The 21,791-nt window shown below is 38.3% G+C and overlaps 1 protein-coding gene across 3 annotated transcripts in view; it reads right to left on the minus strand.

The window, feature by feature from the left end:
• The window catches only part of strbp (spermatid perinuclear RNA binding protein), an 80,809-nt gene that overhangs the window by 49,877 nt on the left and 9,141 nt on the right, over nucleotides 1–21,791 (minus strand). For all 3 annotated transcript variants that reach the window (XM_061801659.1, XM_061801657.1, XM_061801660.1), the window contains exon 2: nucleotides 2,607–2,670. The gene's annotated coding sequence lies outside the window, so the exon portion shown is untranslated. The remainder of the gene's footprint in view (nucleotides 1–2,606; nucleotides 2,671–21,791) is intronic.

A 21,791-nucleotide genomic window follows, 5' to 3' on the forward strand; every position in this document is an offset into this window, starting at 1 on the left:
CAATTATTCCTTTATTTGAAAAAAAAAAATACTGCTGTTTTGTTAAGTAACCAAGTTGAAGAGGGATCAGCTGTTAATGTCTGTTTGTGAACTGCGATTATTACAGCTGTTAAAGAGAGGCATCGTTTTGAGGGAGGGGTTTATTTGTCTGAAGTGGATGATGGTGGCTCATTCCGACATGGCGTCTATTAGAAGGACTGACACAATTTGAGCAAACAGCGTAATTACAGTTAACCTCTCATCCCTTTTAAAGGGCAGGCGCTCATTTTGGAGAACTCGCACCTGCCGCGACATAGTGTTCATTAAGAGCAGATTTGTGGCAATTATTCTCCCTTTGGTGTGTGTTTGCTTATAAACCAAAAGTGTCAGAATATTATGTGGGTTTAAGTTGTGTTCAGCACAGTAAATAGTCGCAGGTTTTCGCTGCAATATTTGCAAGACATCAGGCAGACTTTAATGATGGTGAATTATTTATAGAATTTTAAGGGCCATGTATTTGTGCGCGTCGACGGAGGGATGCTCACTGCTGCGCTCGACGGCAAAGTCAAAGCTTTTTCAAGGACACTGCGGCGAAGGGGAAAGAAAGACGAAAATGGCATGACATAGAAGAAGTATCAAGTGGATAAAGGCATTTAATGATAGATGGCCATTACTGTGAAGACACAAGAGGGTGAGGATTAAGGAGCGCAAAACCAAACACGGCAGGGAAAGAAAGAAGCTGTGTGGGATCAGCGTAGAATTACACTCACACAACTCAGTTTCAGGGAATGTGAAGCAACTTCGTTCTTCTTTATGCTTCTTTTCATCGTGCTATATACTGTACATTTGTAACAACTGGCTGTCTGTTAATTGGCTTCTTTCTTCTATTGTGGGGCCTGGCTGGTTATTACATTTTTGGCTCACAAAATGTTCAAATCATATCATTATGTCCCCTCCTTTCAAATATAATGGCCTGTTAAATGAAATGCACACAAAGAAGTCATTACACAGTATCACTCAGCAGAGAAATAAATATAGGAATGACTGAGAAAAAAGAAATAAATTTTGACACCTTCGACGAGGAATAAGCCTTCTAATAATGAAAGGACAAACTCTAGAATTCTATCAGTTGTGTGAATTGATTGTTCAGAAGCATTGGAGTCAAAAGGGAGAGTACTATTTGCCTGCAACCAGCAAAGGTGCTGTTGGGTCAGCCTCAACTGGTTTGCCAGCAAAAAAAAAAATTTAATAAACAAAACAATTATATAATATTTTTATTGCAAATTGAAAATATATGAATAACCCCGCAGTGGGTTCATTTGTCGACAAACAATGATCACCTCACACTGAAAAAGAAACAAAATTGCTTTTTGTCTTGTTTGATTGCATCGCATAGAGTTGTTTGATGGTGGGTTGAGTTAGCTTGAGATTCTGGTATTTACGTAGCATTCCCCATGGTGAAAATACAAGCACAGTTAGATTGTACTATTGCAAACTTCTCTGAACAATACCGCTGGGTAAAAGCAAATCTTAAAGCATAACAATTCAGTGTTTTTTTTTTTTCACTCCTTGGAGGGATCCACTAAACCTCTGCAGTAATCAATTATTCACACCTAAACACACGCATGCAGACCAACAAACACCCCCACTGAGATGCGAGTGGGGAAGGTTGCCGAGTGAGTAGCATGAAAGCTACTTTATATCTACAAGGAGGCCGTTTACCATAGCATGGAGACATTGAAGCGACCACCAGGACCACAGACCCTATTGTGATAAAATAATTTCCAACTTAAAGAGGCATACTGCTGTTGGCTACTCTTACTGCTGTTCACAATCACTACTCTACATAGAACAACAATTTATTCATGTATGCTGCAATTTATCTATAATATTTATCATTCATGTACAGCTACTGATCTCATGTTTATTCTCATTGTTTGATTTTTTTTTTAAATGTAACCATACTTTATGTTTATTACTATTTTGTGCTGCTACTGTCCACTTTACTGCTGGAAAACCATCATTTCCCCATTGTGAGACACTGTTAATATATGCAATAATATTGTTAATAATGACAATTACCAAAAAGTGATGGGATTTTATAGGAAGCTGTGTTCTTCGTTCTTTGGTAAGTGAGGCATGGTAGGAAGCTCACAGCAAGGCAGGACAAGTGGTCACAGTAATGGAAAAAAATATTGGTTGGCGTCCTAATTCCATCGGTAGGTACAAAAAACTCATGTACGTATTTATGACTGCATGTGTGAAAAGAGTTATCCCCAAGCTATCAATTTCAGATTTGTTAGGCACACAAATTATTTTCTATTAGCAGAAACTTAGCATATAATTTTCCAGAATTACTCCACGCCTCAGCACAACATCCCCAAAGTAATTCTGGTGATAAATTTCCCTTGAACTCTGGATTTAAATCAGAAACACAAAAGCAAACACACTTCAGCACGCAGTCGGTGGGCCTTGGACTCAGCAGGGGTGAGAACGCAACCTCACACAAGAGACCAAGTTATGTTTTCTGGATGTCTGCACTGAAGAGGATGAGCTAACAGCCCAATAATGTACATAACAAAATTAGCTACAATACAAAAGATGATAGATTTGATTATCTTCCTCACCACTCTTTGTCCTCCAATCTCTTTGTTGGATTTCTTCTCCAGAGTCAGGTTCAAGGTCCGGTACCTAAGGACAAAAAAAAAAGGCAAGATTAGGATGACATATTAAAAAAGGAAGTATATCATTATCCACAAAAGACAAGAAGTTTAGTTTCATGATAATAGGACAGAACTGGGATTCTCAGACATACAGTAGAGGTTATGCAGTAATACAAAATAGGACGGACAGCATGCTAAGATGGTATTCATCTTTTTAATAGTGTCAGGGTCAGTGGGCCCAAGGTTTATAAGTCACGGTTTGCTAATGATAGCAACCTCCAACTCCAACCTCAGTCTCATTCTCACTTTTCCAATAAATAGATTACAGGGTACAGAGGTCATTGTTATATCCCCACCCCTCGAAAAACTAACAAAAGAAAAAAATCTGTTTACAAACTTTCGGCCATTTATAAATTAGAAATATGTACTTGACTTGTAAATAAGGCAATGATGGTCATTAGTCAGTGCACAATTTTCAAATCATTGATGTTAAATTAAATTGGTCTTACTGTACTGGTAAAATTCATAATATATGTGACATGGCAATATAAAACAAAATGAGCTTGGGTCTCTCATAGCCACAATTTCATTTGTAGGACCCCGTTAGGAATTAAATTCAAATGAATATCACTGGACAATTTTGCTGTATGGGGTTTTATTATGAACATCATTGGAAGAACAAATATGATTACAGTGAAATAGATCCCTCAAAGAGCTGTATGTTAGAAAGCATTACCCACAGCAGGGGTGTCAAAGTCATTTTCGTCACGGGCCACGCTGTTTTGGTTTTGCTCAGAGGGCTTTTATGGCTGTGATAGCATATAAATGTTTCATTACGTCATCATTGTATTACAATACACATCAAATTGATGGATAGCTAGTTTTGGAATCAGCAAACAAGGATGATAGTTTGTTCAATTATTATTTAAGTAACTGTAATGTGTCTGGGTGATGAAAAAAAATGCTTGCAATTTTCTCAAACTTATCTATTACATATGATCATTTCAAATTTTGGTACAGATTTTTGAAAGAATCATGGATTCTGAAGTAAATGTCTTGCTTTCCCAGGCCACATAAAATGATGTGGCAGGCTTGATCTGACCCCCCGGGCCTCGAGTTTGACACCTGACCCACAGAGGTCATGTGCAGTAACAGACTCCAAACTACTTGTGGGGGATCCTGACAGGCAAAAGTGCAAGGAACACACGAGCAAGCACAAACGAAGATGAAACTCACACTTCCAAGAGAGCAGTTTAAATGCATGTCTCTGTGGTGTGTTGTTTCAAGCGTTTACACCTTGTTCAAAGGAGCGTGTCTGAAGTGGGTGTTGGTTGGGCACAATAATAGACTTATTGTTACAGCAAGTTAAACTGGTTCTGGCTCTGTTAATGATGTGAAATGCTCCAAAGTAACATACATTCTAGCCTAGCAATAACTTTAAGAAGACTCTGCTGGTAATTGCTGTCATATTGATATGGCTCAGTTGGCATTGAAATTTAAGGGCGCAGATTTTTATGGAGGCGAGGTAGACAAATCAATGCCACGTGGCAGAGGCCAAGCTGTCCTAATCTTAACATCGTGCCCATGAAGAACAAAAATATATACCTTGAGGAAACGGCAGTGTGAGTTGACAAATCTTCATGATCTGCAATCAATTATTGATCAGGAGAAAAGGGGACACGGATGACACACTATGAAGCGTTGCAGATTTTAGGGATGAATTATAAAACAACAGTGGTGAGAGGATATGGCTGCACAAAACCAAAAGTGAAAGACACTGGTCTTGTTAGTGTATGTTATGAGGCAGATTCTTTGTAAGCACCAAGCCCTGTTTATTGTCATTCCAAGCTAAGCTCTCCGGACCATATGCTGCGTGCTCATTAATGAAAACAGGCAAGCCATCTTTCTCCTTGAGTAAGTCCTGATGACTCCCCATCTCTGAGTCACAACCACTACTAGGGTTTAAATGGAGTGGCCAATTCATTTTCACACGTTTGCACTGACGTTGGCGTGTACTTTGGAGTCAAAATGGATCATACAGTAGGTACAGGGCTTCTTTTCCACATTCAGTGGAACCTCGATAAAAAGGAACCTGATGTACAGTATGCACTTGCCCATTCACGGTTCACCGTTTGCGGTCTCGAATATTCACAGATTTTGCTCTCAAAAGTTTTTTCTGTCCATGTGTGTTGTGGTAAAAGTGTCAACTGTAAGATTGTTTCATCTCCACAAAAAGGAGATGTCTATTTGAGTAGCAACCTTATCATACAGTGTGGGTTCATTGAGGCCAAAGTATTTATTTGAAAAACATACTGTACATCTCCCTATCCACTTATCAATCTGTGAACTCATTCTAGATTAGAGATATTGAGCTTTAAATTATATTCATTCATTTGATCAAACTAAAACAAAATGATAATCTTGATCAATATTCATACAGAGTAAGAGTAATTATGATGTGGTATTGCTCTTATCCTCATTTCCATCATGTAAAATTTACATCCAACAGTAAAGCTGCACCAACATCTTCTTGAATTAATTCAGGTATCTGCCTGTGTTACAGAGTGTATAATGTTTGCACAAACAGAAACTGATGTCAAAGAGGTGGGGAAAAAGAAATGATGTCCGGGGCTTTGATATTATCTGCTGTTCTTCATTCTTGTGGGCTTTGTTCCACTTCCTTCCCACGCTATACTCAAGCAATCTGAATCTAAACTACTATAAGCTATTTGGTGGAAAAATATATTTGTGTTTTTATATCCTAATATATATTTCTAATATCATATAATCTGTTCATTTTTCCCATCCAATTTATTCCTGGCATGTGACTGTTTATCACCAGAAGAAAAGCTTGCAAAGTTACGTGTTTTCCTACACTCATTGGTGAAGACCACTCAAGTGTCTCTCATGCCAACCACTGGGGTTAGTACTCTAACGCAAAGGTGCCAAGACTACTGCACATATCAGTTACCAACCAAACAACCAGAGGATGGGTGTGACACTTAAGGCGGGAATCTAAAATCAGACATTGCTCTCACCACTAGACACAAATGTAACATTCATCAGCGAGCCCCAGTTGAGATTTGGCAATTACAAAGACATCCCTGTTTCCAAACCCACTGAGAAACCCCACTGTGTTAGCACCTGCACATACATGTGTATCAATAACAGTTCTGTTTTCATATACACACACAAACACAAACACATATATCTTCTTCTTCTTTTCTGAGTATACATACAAAGACACTAGACTTTTCACCAATTTTATAGAGTTGATTGGATCGGCCAATGATTGGCTTGCTTGTATGTTCACGTACTTTTAATACGATACAGCTCTCAAGCAGGCAACATTTAGCCTAGTTAGCTGATGCTACTACTCGTGGTTGGGTGTAAACATGCTGGGTTGAACAAATGACCTGACCAGAGCAGCGAATTCCAACCTTTTTGGAGCCAACACACATACAGGTACTTTATCATGGAAAAATTTTATGTCACAAAAAGTAGATACATTCATTGTTGTATGTACTTACTGCCATCTAAATGGAAGACCATTAACTTGTTTTGTCCGTCGCTATTGTTTGTTGTGAATGTTGTACCAGGGTGCCACCAACTGCCGGAGACAAATTTCTTGTGTGTTTAAACATACTTGGCCATTAAAGCTGATTCTGATTCTATGACTCACTTCACGTAAATAGATTAAAAATATATTTCTTATTGTAAATGTATATAATTTTTAAAATTACGTACACAAGTACCATATACCATTGGTCACCAACCTTTTTATCACTGCGGAGCGGTCAGTTTGAACCATCTCCACAGCCCTAGAACTCTCTTGACTGGTCGCTCGAGTAACGTTTAAACAAGCCTTGAAAATAAGATACAGCTATGGCACGAAAATGAATTTAAAGTGCATGAAAATTTTAACTCACCATAACCCTCAATCAATGGGAGCCCTGAGATTGTTTCTCTGCAACGAGATGGTATATCCAGTCTATTACGGTATTTTGTTTTGGTTGTCGTCACTCCAGAAAACCCATGTTCACAGATATGTTGGAAAAGAGAGAAATCTTTGCAGCGGCTTTCGTAATTTAAACACGAGTTCCCTCTGGATAACCATCTTATTTCCGTGTATAACAGAAGCATCTGCGTCCATCATTTCACAAAGCTCCTCAAAAAGGCGTGAGTTAAAGGAGTGTTTTGATATGGTTAATAACTTTCTTTTTCTTGGAAGTTGTAGTCTCTTCTTCGATCTCTTCACTGGGCCTTTTCCCCATCGAAACGAAATTTTCCAAAGACATGTTTTTTTAAGCTTGTGGGGGTAAATTTGGCGCTTGAGTGATCGAGATGTAACCCAGAGAATCCAGTAATTTTTTCAAAATAAAAGATTTTTCAGACTCAGACACTGAATACAACGGAATTAATTAATTATTACTTCGGCGGCCTGGGTACCAATTGATCCACGGACTGATACAGGTCCGCAGCCTGGTGGTTGGGGACCACTGTCATATACAGTGAATGAATAGGTCATTTAAATAGATTCATCGCTTATCGTTTTTTTTTTTAACTCGCTGATCAGCCCCGAAAATCCTGATCGTGCAATGCTTAAAAAACACCATATCAAACTGAACAATCGCCCAACCTCCCTACTTCACACTGTTCAGATACTATTGAAGAATGCTGATGCACGCTAGTTTCCTCTGCCGCAGCTACCCACAAGCTACTGCTGACTAGCTAACATCCAAATGCGATGGGAAGCCATGGAAGAAAATGTTAATTTGTGACGGTGTAGCATAGGTGACTAATCATCACTTACATGGCAGCGAATAAACAACAATCGTCATGAGAAAGGGAGGACAAGGAGTAAATAACAGGAGAAGGACAGAGAAGCCATGCTAAATTTGACCAGCAAAATAGCAGACCAATTCAACTGTGAAGAGAAAAATAATACACGACTACACAGGACACCATCTGGAAGCACAAATGACTAAGTACATCACCACATACATAACGAGTGAGAGCAAGGGCCTATAAGATTAAAAGAATATCATCATAAGAATATTTATAATCTCTTAGTCTCACAATTGGGAAATTTGTGAGCAAAAGAAGGCATTTGTACAAGAAGTGCATTACACAAAAAAGAAACCTAAGCTATTGTCAGTGAATCAACTATCCAAGCTGTCAGCAATGTTATTTATGCGTTTGTGAAATAGCGATCTGAGCTTTAAAGTTCACTTTTGACATCTAATTTAATAGACTTGCTTTCTTTACTATGGTTGAAAACAGAATCAGTAGTCTTAACTGACACAGACAAAGCTATTTTTGATGATGAGACGTTGAAATTTTATATCCTGTGTACGTCTGCCATTACAAGGTTAGCACAATAAATCCATTAAAATTGCAAATATGGAACTTATAGTTTGTTAACGATTATGATTAATGATTATGGTGTGCATTAAACAGTATGCAGAATTATTCTTATCATATTACATAATTTAATGCAATAACTGTGAGAGGGTCACATTCTTGATATAACTTAAAAATATGGAAATTCAATTGTTCAATTGTTTCGGAAGTGTATTTTTATAGATTGGCAGTTCTGCTGTCATAGTCCTAAATGCAATTTTACTAATAATTGTCCATTTCTTTTGGTGTTTGAGTTTTTGGTCTTGGTTTTCTCATTTTCGGTTTTCAGTTTATATACAGTATAACTTGTTTCAAAAGGCATTATATTCTTATTTGATTAGTCTCAACTGAGCCTACATATAATGACTCTTAACAAATCCTAACCCGGCCCAATCATTCCCCCTCTTGGTTTCCATAGCTACAGCCTTCACTTTGGGAAGGGTGAGACTTTACCATGGTGTCATTGTGTGTGGGGGTGTGTTTGCGTGTGTGAGTGTGTGTGTGTGTGTGTGTGTGTGTGTGTGTGTGTGTGTGTGAGCAGTAACAGGGGGGCCTCACACTTCCTATCTGTCAAGCCTACATTCACAGCGCTATTTGATGCCTCAGACAGCAGGGTGACAGATACAAGAGAGCAGCGGCCTTAGACAAAATAAAGTGTCATCCCATTCAACACCAAATGTGAACAACAACAACCTGATTTTCTTTTGCTGGGCAAGGGCATGCACGGTGTTCATTTTCAATCAGCAACTCAACACTATGATTGGGCTCCATCTAGGATTCTGGATCCAGTAGCTTCATACTGCCCCTGAGAAGGGGGTTTAATCGCTCTGTTAGCAGAATTAGTCAAATCTGTATTTTTAGTATCTGTAGATACAGATCTGATTAGGTCTGGATCAGTTATGTGTTTAACTTATGAAACCATTATGACAGCTTTCTCAGTAATCACAATCCATTATTACATTACATTATGTTCTTAAAGACAAAATTCAAGTACCGTCATTTCTCGTGTATAATGCATGCATATATTTCCCCCCCGAAGTTGTCAAACATCGGTAGTGCACATTATACATAGGTATGTAAACATTTGGCACTTGATAAGGGGTGTGTATAATTTTTTTTTATATCAATTGAAGGGTTGTTTCAGTTTTTGTAATCTGCGTGGGAAATCTACAGTATTGAACAATTTAGTAGTAGTAGTGACTAAATTAAGGCACTGAATGTGCTTTAATTTATTATTTTAATGATTTTATTTAACAAATTATTTTATTTATTGTGTTTTAGATCAAGTGATATGGTTCAGCAAAATTGAATTTCCATTCATATTTTGGTGGGTTTTTTAAATTTTGTTCTTGGTCTTGTTTAAAAAAAAACAATCAGATGTTACTCACTTGTTATGAATCACCTGAGTAGTTTTTTTAACAGAGTACTTTCTTACTCTTACAGAAGTAAGTATTTGGAGGACTACTTTTTACTTTTACTCGAGTATTCTAAAGTAACAGCACTCTTACTCGAGTATAATATTTTGCCACTCAACACTCTTCTTGTATTCAGTGAATGTAAACACAGGGATATCAGATTTGGGTCACTAAAAATGTACCGGCAAATTGAACAGGATATAGGTACAAAACTTTAAATAGAGTAAAGTAGGATTAAAACACAAGGACACTTAGACTTCAGGTTAATTTTTCAAGTGTGCAGTTATCAAGACAACTCTCTTTACAACACCTCTATACACACACACTATCAGGCAGATGACAAGAACGATATAAAAATTTAAGGATCGAAATATCACTAAAACTCCCACCACCTGCCCAGTAGCAGACAAATATAAACGCAGTTCTCTCTTACATTGCTATTTCTTAATCTCCCCGTTTCGCTCAGCTTCTGCCTGCGTTCTTGCTTTCCGCAGTGAGGCCATCAATCATCATTAGGAGGCGAATAGACGACCTGTCGACACCTGCAACCACACTCTCTCTCCCTTAACTCTCTGGAGAGGAAAGGATAGGAGAGGAGAAGGAAGGCTTCCAATGAAAGATAAGACTTAAAAACATAAATGAAGAAATTAAAAAAAAAAAAAAAATCTTTCCCCCAACATGCCAGCTGTTGCCGACTTAGAAATAATGGATGATCAATGCAGTAACCTATATTGCATTGATTTATGACAGACCAGGGTGTATTATCTTAATGTGTCTGAATTGACAAAGAAAAACCTATAGCATCCTAAATCAATCCGACAAACATTCCGTGCATCCACACCTAGATGTGATCACTTGAAAGTAGGCCGTTGAACAGATCCATGAAGGTCGCGGATTTGCATTTTAAAGTGTACTAAAACAGTAGTGCACTTCAACAATTAAATATTAATTACTTCTTGAATCATTAGGACTCTCCCTGCTAGCAGGTGGCAGTAGTCTGGTCTGAGTAAGCCTTTCAGATAGATGTTCACCTCAGAATCTGACTACAATTCTCTGGAAAAATTTGCCGGTAGAGCACAGGTCTCAAACTCAAGGTCCAGGGGAAAGATTTGGCCCAACAAATAATTTTATGCAACCCTCAAAAGCAAATCATATGCGTCGACTTCATGTTTCCGGCTAAAATACAAAATTGCTTGTCTTTTAGTATCCTTGGGATATTGCAAGCATGTTTTGGTAATAGCTTTCACAATAATTCTATTGGGAGTTACTGCCTCCTCTCGCAGCCACTCTTCGTAAGTACATTTTCCTTACGCAAACAAAATATCAGGAGTGGGAAGTGACAGCAATGTGTCACTTTGCCTGTACTGACAACAACAACAAAAAAAAAAAAACAGCTCAAACTGCTGATGGAAAGAGTTTTTGAGGTTTTGAAACAGTGACTTTTTAAAACCGCACGATACATTGAAACGAGAAACTGTCCCATGCCTGCTTGTATATCCGTGAGCGAGGGTTCAGATGCAGAAGAAAAATGGCCACAAAAAAGGGATGAAAAATATACGCTCTGCAGTTATTGATCCTTGTATAATATTACCTGTAAAATGTCAGTCATTTTAAAAATTAACAATGGCAATAGTTTGAGACTACAAACTCATTCATTCAATTGGCACATAAAATATCTTATCTCCTGGACTCCCAAAAAAGATTGAGACCTTTGTGATTGAACAGTATGAAAAACATCATAAGTAGCTAAAACAGAATACTTGCAACAATTTAGTTGATTCTCCTGCACTAAAATTATTGGACAAGTGATTTTATAACCAGATTATTACTCCAGGTGGAAAAGCCACCCGCAAACAAGTATCCTGCCATCTTTTATATCTTTTATGATGCAGTTTACGCAACTGAAAAATAATTCTGGAACTTTGGCTAGCCGAACCGTGACAGCTCGTGACAACTCCACACCATGACTAACGTCTCATATTCTCTGGTCCAAGTGACACAACTCAACCAAATATCAATCAGTAATCCATTTATTTATGGTCTGCATTTATGCTTGGTTCCGTATTTGTTATTTACTAATATACTGAAATACCAACATAAGGAGAGAACTGAAGAATCAAGGAAGAATTTTGGCTTGAAGTCAATTGGGGAAAGTTTAAAGGGTTTAAAGGGTAACAGCTAAGATGGAAGATAAAGAACAGACGGAAGCAGAGAGACAGGAGGAGGACGAGCAGAGGACAAAGTATTGTCTCCTGTTAATATGTAAAAATAACTCTGCTGCTGCCTGCTGGAGGAGCTAACTGGGTCACGCAATTCCCAGAGAGAGAGGGAGGAAAGCGGTATCACATTGATTTTGTCTGTACCGTCAACGTAAAACATGTCAGTCTCCCACAATATGAGAAGCTCAAAGCCAGCTCACTGCCATTAAATGTTGAACTTAACACATCTTGACATCAAAGTGGTTTATCATCCGGCCGACTGATTTTTCTCAAGTTGTAGTTGCTTTGTTTTCATTGGCCTCACATCAGCTCACTAGCATTTCTTCGGCCCCGCTCTCTCTTTTCCTCTTCTTCAACTAATTCTGCACAATAGATTTCAAAAAGGTTGTTTGAGGGAGCCAGACATTGAGATGCACCACCACATTTGGCTGGATTTATACATGATTCAAGTGACACAATTCCCATTTTTTTTTGCTTTGAAGCGGGAAAATCGTGATATGCATCATGATTCTAAGATCTGTATCAGACTAAAGAAAATAATATATATACATAACAGATATCTGCCAGTATGACTGCAAAGTAAATAAATGTCAGATCTCGCCACTGTCATCAAGATGCACAGACTGGTGACAGATCCATGTCCGTTTCCCCAAACAACACATATGAACATGCCTGTAAATTATTCTCATTCATCCGGGTCATATCCTTCTCAGGGCATTGTCTCGATGCAACTGGACTGTTGTATGAACTGATGACAGCTGCTCGAATGAGAGCCAAAACGTCATTTAAGGTAACCAGAACAGTCACTTTCCAATGCAATTCAGTGTTTGCACTGAAAAACTAAAGCTACACAATTAAAAATGGTCCATTTAGAGAAGCGTTTAAGGTTTTTCCGTACCGTAAATGGCTCAGGAATTAGGCATTAAATTGGGCCCTTGAACTTGGAGTGAAACCAAGACTTTGAAATGCAAACCTCCACCTCTCAAAGTTTACTTAAAAAATCTATCTGTTAATCTAATTCAGTTAAATCACCGGATGTGGCATTTAAATTAATACATAAATGGATAAATGGTCCCACTCAGTCCAAATATATATATATATAAAAAAAAGTCCACATTCTACAATTGCAAATTAGATCTAGAATTACGATGCTAATGTAAATGATTCTGAATCGATTAATAAAATGTTATTTATGGATGATTACAGTTGTATTGACAAAGGTAAAAGTGGTATGCTGGAGTGCAGTATGCACCAGACGGTCAATGTAGCACATAGAACACAGACTGCTACACTTTGAACAAGTTTTGATAAACAAAAATTCATCATTGCTAGAAGGGGATAAACATAATTATTCAAATTCATGTTCCTCGTACTGAAAAGCAAGTTTAATCAAATCATCACCACAACAGAGAGAGTCAAGCAAATCATACACTCAATTGGTACCTTTCAGCACTAATGCTTTGCGTCCACATTCACAGACTAAATATTACGTTTAAAAATCAGTGCCCATGACTGAATACAATGAATTTGTTGCACAAGTGCATTACAAATCAGATTCCCTTCTGTCATCAGACGAACATAAGACAAAATATGGCAATAACATGATTTGTCAGGGATGTCACGATCATTTTTTTTTCTACGCCACATTCCGAGTCTTTGATTTTAAGGCTCTCGTGATAAAGACTCCCAAACCGAATGCATTAAAGAAAGAGTGAGCATTAAAATTTTCTCAAATTAAGACACATGCATATCTTTATGTGTATATGAGAGAGAGAGAGAGAGAGAGAGAGGGTAAGAAATATGATAATCACAGTACCCGTTGAACTTGTCTTTATGCATATTGACCAAAATCAGTAAACTTAGTTATAGAAAAGAAGTAAAAAGAATGGGTTTTAATAATAATAAAGTCACGTGACATACTTGCTGATAGAACATGAAACAAATTACAGATTTATGAGCAGGACACAATAATATTTTCATGTAATTGTATGGTGCAGGCATAGACCGGGGTTCAAATCCCGTGCCCGCCTGTGTGGAGTTTACATGTTCTCCCAGTGCCTGTGTGAGTCTTTCCCCGGCATTCCGGTTTCACCCCACATCCCAAAAACATTCATTGTAGGTTGATTAAAGACTATAAATTGTCCTTAAGTGTGGATGTGTGCAGAAGTGGTTGTTTGTTTACAGTACATGTGCCCTGTGATTGGCTGGGAACCAGTTCAGGGTGTACCCCGCGTTTCCTGCCCAAAGATAGCTAGTATTGGCTCCAGCACTGCCGCAACCCTTGTGAAAATAAGCAGCTCAAAAAATGGATGGATGGGTGGATCGATGGATGGGTGGTGCATTCATACATGTTATTTCCTGGGGACACAAGTGGTACGACTTTGGTGAAATGGCCAACATGAGCTTTAACTTAGTATGGAGGGTTGCTTGGTTTGAGGCCTCGGTAAATGATCCAAGGGTTACATCACATCCATGAAATGACACTATTGATTTCTGACTGCAACAACTCCAACCAATACTTGTTTCTCACAAAATAATTCACACTTGTTAAATCTGTTTTTGAAGTTAAGTCATTGGAACGTGTCAAAACTGCTGACCTGTCTATCATTTTCTCAAACACTCTTTGTCATTGCAGTTCAGCGAGGCGGCTATATACTGTATACCATTCTTTGCAGATTTATTGAGAAGTATATTGCGGCTTACTCTGAGTGGCCTGTAGGCAAAATGTTTTCACATCCTGTTTTGTTGTCTGAAAACCTGCACAAGTTTAGAGGACAAAGACGTCACTTCTTCTACGTGCTGTGTTGCTGAGGGTGAGTAGAATTTGCACAATCGCCTTGTGTCTTACGAGTACAAAAACAACCCAAAAAATTTTATGATTTTTTTGGGCAAGAACTTTTTACCTTTGGATTATTTTTCTTAATTTGTAATCTTTATCATTTTAGAAAATGGAGAAAATCGATCATCTGTAGATCACGTGATCAGTCCCAATTTATGATCATGTGATCATATCATGATATTCCGATTATTAGAGATTCTATTCAATTCAGTTTGAACAGATTAGAGAATATCTACATTTCAAATGAGACGCAGGGGGAAAAAAAGCTAATGAAAGACAAAAAAACGAACAAAAATGACTTGGAAAATCTTCACACTTTACAGAGATTTCCATAACATCAGTTCTTTAAAATGAAAAAAAACCTTTGCATGTTGATAAAAGGCCACAGATTTTAACTGACGCAGAGTCTGTGTGGATATGGCGTGTTAGTACCTTTAGAATGACATCTGATACCATCTTGTGCCACAGCAGACAGTTTTACAACAGTCAACACTGCCAGGAAAGCATAGAGTAAGTGGCACCTGTCAAGCTGAACTTAACGGTGAAATCTAAGAGGGAAAAGTATTGCTTTTGGAGGATTCTTAGCCAAACCAGCTACCATGGAATCTTCTAAAAAGAGATTGCTACTTGCCGGAGCAGTACCATTAGTAGCGTTTTGTGGGAAGAGTATATATAAATATGCAATCAAATACATGATTGCCTTGATATGAATTCCAAACATGATAAAGAGATACAGTTCACCGTTCTTAATTAACAAGTGACTATGTGCACATCATTCTTGATCTTGCATCTGAGGAGTTGTTGCACCAATAAGGCAAACTCATAAACCATTAAAATGGTGTAGGTCAGCAATTTTGGGCAGTAATTAAAATGCTCATGGTTAAAGAATGCTGTGAGCATGCAACTCGTTAAGCTTTTAGGGTGTGTGTTACAGCCATATAGAAGACATATTCATGAGCCAAGCGTCTAAATATAAACAGCTGTCTTTCCGTCTAAGCCTGGCATCATGATACTGTAGTTCAGATCTCTTACTAAGTCATATACAAATCTTATACAAACATTAGCCGTGTTTGCAATGTGAAACCATTCACCGAAACAAACCGCTAATACCTAAAAGTCGATCAAACTTCTGTTCTTTAACAAGAATTAGACCTCGAAAGTAATACAAGAGAGCGTACTAAATGGATTAACCTGATGGGCTGCGCTGAAATTGGCAGTGTTGCTTCTTAGCTGGCTGGCCAGGGGCAACAGAAATAGCCTGGCGCCCTGAGCTGACCTCAACATACAATACGCAACGCAAGCCGCGATTTGTGCGAACTGTGGGTTTCAATGTTAAAATGAGGAGCTCATGATCAGGAGGGAGGAAATGTGTACATGTACAGTATATGCTTATTTGAAATGACTATTTCACTGATCATCTCGTCAAAAGTCCACCTTGACCTTACTCGCCACATTTTCAGATGCATTTAAACACGATGTGCATTCAATAAAGCGCATTTGGTTGGAGAAGTGATTACAGCCCTGCTCCTCTTCTTTAGCCTGTGGCAGCTGTCTGGCTGCCATCTGCAGAGGTTATCGGTGCATTGCTCACTATTACCAAGAGGCTCATGACAACTTCTACATCTTGACACATTAGCATGCACGTAAAGCTGACATCCTGGCAGTAATTTAGCCGCTTTAATGGTTGTGAAAAGGAAGAAGCCACTGGAAGAGAGATATTCTGCAATAAAAGTGGTGGTCAGTAGCGACGGCAGCCATGAAAAACTCAATTAGCTAATACCGATTATCAAGTTAAAATCCAAATCGAGGGAGTTCAAGAAAGGATAAGCTGAATAACTACGCACTTGGGAATTCAATACTGATTTGGTTTTCATGCGCGTTTGGTGTTATTTAGAGGATTACATCTAAGCTTCATTGCAGGTAGTGTTAAAATGATTTCTGGCATCCTCCGGCAGACACGTCATGATAGGCACGGTCCTGCAGTCTCGAGGGGCCCACATCTCAGTTGAATTGAGGACTTGTGAGTGGGCCTCTCCCCTCCTCTGTTCTACCGGCTTATTTTGTAGTATGTGCACAGGTCGCCTATATATAACAAGCCGCTTCTTAAAATGGTCTGGAATATTACAGATATGGATGTTGGCATTGCTGTCACTGTTAACCACTGAACCGGTCACTTTTAAGTGATTTGTCCCAATTTTAAACTACAAAACAGGTCGAGGCCGACAATCTCAATTAATGCGTTCAACATTTATGACCAAAATTCTTCGTATGTGGGGTAAACTGACGTCTCCCGAGTCGAACGAGGAAAAGACTGCGAACAAAAAAAACCTGCTGATGGCAAAAAGGATTTTCCAAAGAAAGTTTATTTATTTATCGACACCACTTCAGCCTCCATTCTCTGGTCTGCAACACTTGTCCAAATGTGCCTGCCTGTCTTGATTTTTGTGAGATTACATGTGATCATGTGAGATTTTGAGATTGGTGATGGAACAAAATCTTTCTGTTTCTGGTGTTCTTTGATTCAAATTCAGATTACTGGACCACGTTACACACAAAATCTCCATGTTCGTACCAGGCCTTAGTGTTATTGTGGATTTGTTTTCATACGGTTGGTTCAATATACCAATTGAAAGTGCACCGGTAGATGTGTCCAACGTGGTAATTTGTGGGACATTAAGGGCAATAAATTGTAACTAACGATGGTAGGCTATATTAAATGACGTAATATGGATACTTTACCGTGTGTTGGCGATCATAAATGTGCTGCTAATGTGTAAATTGTAGAACTTTGCATTGAGCAGGTGTTCTTGGTATTGTTGTCATTGTTGCTTGCTTTATCCGACACTTTTCTATCTGTGCCTTTTCAAAATTAATACAAACAGGTGGTGTTGCCGTGTGCTAGTGCTGTTTGTTTACTCGCTTCTCTGGCAACCACATACTGTTGATATTCTTATTATTACTGAAGTACAAGGCCGATAATGACAATTTTTTCAGCACCACGGACAGCAAACATCGCTAATAAACTATACAAGAAAAAAGTAATTACCAAAGGCAAATTTCAATGACAACCTTTATTTGTTGAAGTAAATTACTAGATACCAGTTGCATCATGCTTTATATTAACACTCTTGCCCGGCAGATATGTGCAGGCTGCTGTTTTAGATTCCAGACAACGAGATCTTTCGTGGCATATAAGACCTCTTTTTAGCGAGTCATAGTCCTTATCAGACCGAGTTCGCCCCAATGACCAGTTCATAGATTTTGCCGTGACCCAAACACTGTGGATGGAAGCACAAAGCACAGTGGTTGGAGCTATTGAGATGGAGAACAGAGCCAGTGTTTGCAAGGGATGCTGGGAGGCACAAATCAGCCTTGACTCAGTGTCACAGGCTCCAGATCAATGACTCGTTTGTGAGTTACTGAGCCAAGGTTTGCAACATCATGAAAAACCCAGACATCAACAAAGCTTTTGCAGCAATGTGGTGAAGTAAAACCCGGTGTCACCAAATTAACGTGTGATTCCACAACAAAAGAGTGACTGTGATAGTTAAACGAAGTGTGATGATAATCATAAACTGACAAATGTAAATAAATGAAACATCGGGAAACATCTGGCTTCCCAGTACAATATTAGCAATGCAATTACCTAAATAAAAACTACATACAGAATGTTAAATAGCCTTTACACTGATTTGATCGGCTTGATTAGTTTCAGGGAATAATTAGTATTTTACACTGATAAGATGATGGATTTTAATGTCATAATTTGCCGATCCAATCAATGATTGGCTCCACTCTACAAAAGATATCTGAAACCTCTTTATACCCCCACAGTCGACAGCACCTGCATTGCATCACGTGATGAACCGCAAACGGGTAAAGACGCTCTGCATGAGCTTAAAATAGTGTGGGGGTTGACACTCTGTAACTGCTCTAAATGCTAGAAGACTGCATCTTTGCACAACTGTGACTCTTATAAGAAATAGTTCCCTATTAATTTAATGTCCATTATTCGTCGTTCTTGTTAGTTTGTTTGTTCTTCTTCTCCGTACTCAACATGAATATTGTACCAGGGCAGCATCGACTGCCGGAGACAAATTCCTTATGTGTTGTTACATACTTGGCGATTAAATCAGATTCTGATTTAAAGGGGAAGAAATGTGCAACATCAATGCAATAGTTAAATAAGTGACACATTCAAGCAACTACTGGTAAACAGACAGAAACAATGACAATTAATTTGATAATAAAGACATTTTTGTTTCTGCACTACAGGTTGCATTTGTCATTTGAAACACGTCTGTTTAATTTAATTTCCAAACAAAAAATATCATATAAGTAAGGAATTAAACAATGAAAATAAATGGTCATAGTATGTTATATAATTTTTCATGGAATATCAAAACATTATATCATGGTATATCTTTATTGTGGTATAAAATGGCCCGTATCATGACCCCCCCGCACCCTACTCCACTTATCGCCCAGCATTAGGGCACGTGATTCCAACTCTGGAATCTCATAGGTCAAGACTGTCATAAACTGAAGACAAGATTGCACTCGTTACAGGTAATCATTAACTAGTTAATGAATAGTTTGTACTGTGTCATAAGAATAAGTCTTCAGGTGGCACACTATTCCTCAAATAAGCACTGTTTTTTCATTTGATTGACAGAGAAGTATTTTTTCTTTTAACTATTTATGACAATCATAACTTTAGCAAAGTGAGAACATAGATCTCAGCGTCACTTCAAATTCAGGTTACATCACCACCATCATACTGGAACGCCGTCGTAATCTAATGACCCAAGAAGTCAAAGTTACTGTATGTGACTTGGAGGCATCTTCAAACAGGCAAAGTTTTATTTCATTGTAGTCTTTTACAGTCCTGTTGAGCGGTCAGCTTCTCTTTATACTCGTATGAAAGTTAAAATGGTATTTAATAAGTGCCTGTAAGGCTTTATATTGTGACACTAACAATATCAGATTTGAACAAACATCCATTGAAGGTTATTTGCCTGCTTGTGCGCAATAACACCAAACTCACAAAAGTAATGAGCGCTTTGAGCTGCGGATATCGAAGTAAAATGCAAAGCAACCAAACAAGCACCTGAGTGACAGCGGCCCGTGTGCATGGCAGGCTGAAGCGGATGTGTGCACTGGAGTGAGACGATGATGTGGCTCCAAAAGATCTCTAGAGAAATACGGCGAAGCTTCAGTGCGAGCCTTGTTCGTCTGTACGGCTGTGTGCATGCTCTGTTGCTTCGTATGAGTTTGATTTCCTCCCCACAGCAAGTAAAACAAATGTGAGGATACAGCTTTTTGAATATTTGAAAAGTATAACATCTACTCTAACAAATGGTAGGCCCCAATTAATGGCTGGTGGACTGTCTACTTATAGTAAGGGTAGTACAAAATACAGATTTCCAATGACTGATTTTTAAAATGTGACAGATCCCACATGACAAAGAAAAAAATGCCAATTGTGTGCTTACAGCTTTTATAATGTGTGATGTACTCTACCCACACCAACACATCACACCACGCACAGTGCTATCCAACACCAAATTTGAATCCCCGCACAAAACCAAATGTCTGATATAGTACCAAGACTAACCTCTGAGTGGAAGCATAGCCCCACGGGTAATTAAGATAAGAAATCTAGAGTAGAAGTAACAGATTTTGAAATTACTACCTCATTTTATCTGGTAAATAGATTGCAGTAGCAAACTCTTCTTTTCATTGGTAATGTGGCGAATCATTCAGGAGACACATTACACAAGAAACCCTATCAGTTGCTCCTCTTTTTATATCTGACAAAACTAGCTACAGGTTACTTCTTAATTGGCCATCATTCTGTCTTATATCATAATCATAGAGTTTGTGACTCAGTCGAACTTGGTGTTGACCAGACACGCACACATAAGGATGTGCGCCTGGAAATGTTGAAAAGGTTTCAACATTTACGATTACAGGCCCACGACTCTTTTCCGGGCAAATCAGGGAGGAAAACTAACTTATAACACAATGAGATGCAATGCACACAATGCACAATGAGATCATCTTTCAAAGATATCAAATAAATCAGGTTCTTATATATGTTGATCGTTAAGGAGTGAAAATCTTCCAATTTGGCCTGGTTCTCACTATGTGTTTACTACTCCGGAAATAATTAAACGAGATCAAAGAACAGGTGGGATCATTAAATAGCTGTAAACACCTACGTATTTTTAGGACTGAAACCACCATATGTTGTGGTCGCTGACTTTTCCACAACAAAACACCAAGACTGTACATGTGACATCTGTGAAGCTGACATTTATTGGCAAGTTTAAAGAGGAAGTGCTGGTAAAGCTCCAAAACATTTGATCATCATTTCAAAATAACGAAAAAGGATAATCTTATACTGCCTCACAAACTCAGTAGATCTCACTTAGTTTCTAGCTCAATTCTCTGCATTCTAGTCTTTTTCCTGCATCACATGAATTCTTTAAAAAGCTTTCCTGTCAGGCTTCTCACTAACTTGCTTTCTCCTCCAGTTGCAGTGGCTTCAATTTAAAAAATCAAATCAAATTAACTAACACGTTTTAATCGACAGTGAGTATATGTGAATATATTTTATTTGTAGACTAAATGCATAGTGCAACTGAGATTTCTAGGTGGATTTGTACAAATAAAAGCTTTTTAAATGCTTTGCTTGACTGGAAGACTGCAGTTAACTTTCTTGCCTATATATGAGAAATATTTTTTTTTAAATGCTTCTCAGCAAACTTAGCATCCATTTTTTTATTCCAAGTGTACAGGACCATTTATGATTGCTTTAAAAGCCCTTGCTATCTGTGCTGGTTTGTGTGTAGAGTGGAGAGAGCTGAATCCCATAAATCCTCCTTTATTAGATAAATGTCCTAATCAGATAAAGGCAATTTACACACACACACTCACTGATAATCTGCACGACCAATTATGGGGGTGATTCGACACAGCTTAACATGAAAGCGGCAATTCATCTGCTGACAACAGTCAGGAGGTCACAGCGGCAGAGGGGAAACATTACCTGGAACTACATGCGCACACAAAAACACTCAGTTTTATATGTAATTGTATCAAGTTGAGAATTTTCTCAGTTATTTTTGGAGGCACAAGAACATGACACTCAATGCAACAGTATATCAGAGTCAGAGTGCCTTGCTCTGTGGCACTGCAACAGTTTTACACATTTGTCAAACCATAACAAGATACAAACTGGCAAGCATCCAGTTAAAGTCCAAACATG

Source organism: Syngnathoides biaculeatus, chromosome 17 (genome assembly GCF_019802595.1).
Source record: "Syngnathoides biaculeatus isolate LvHL_M chromosome 17, ASM1980259v1, whole genome shotgun sequence".
Taxonomy (NCBI): Eukaryota; Metazoa; Chordata; class Actinopteri; order Syngnathiformes; family Syngnathidae; genus Syngnathoides; species Syngnathoides biaculeatus.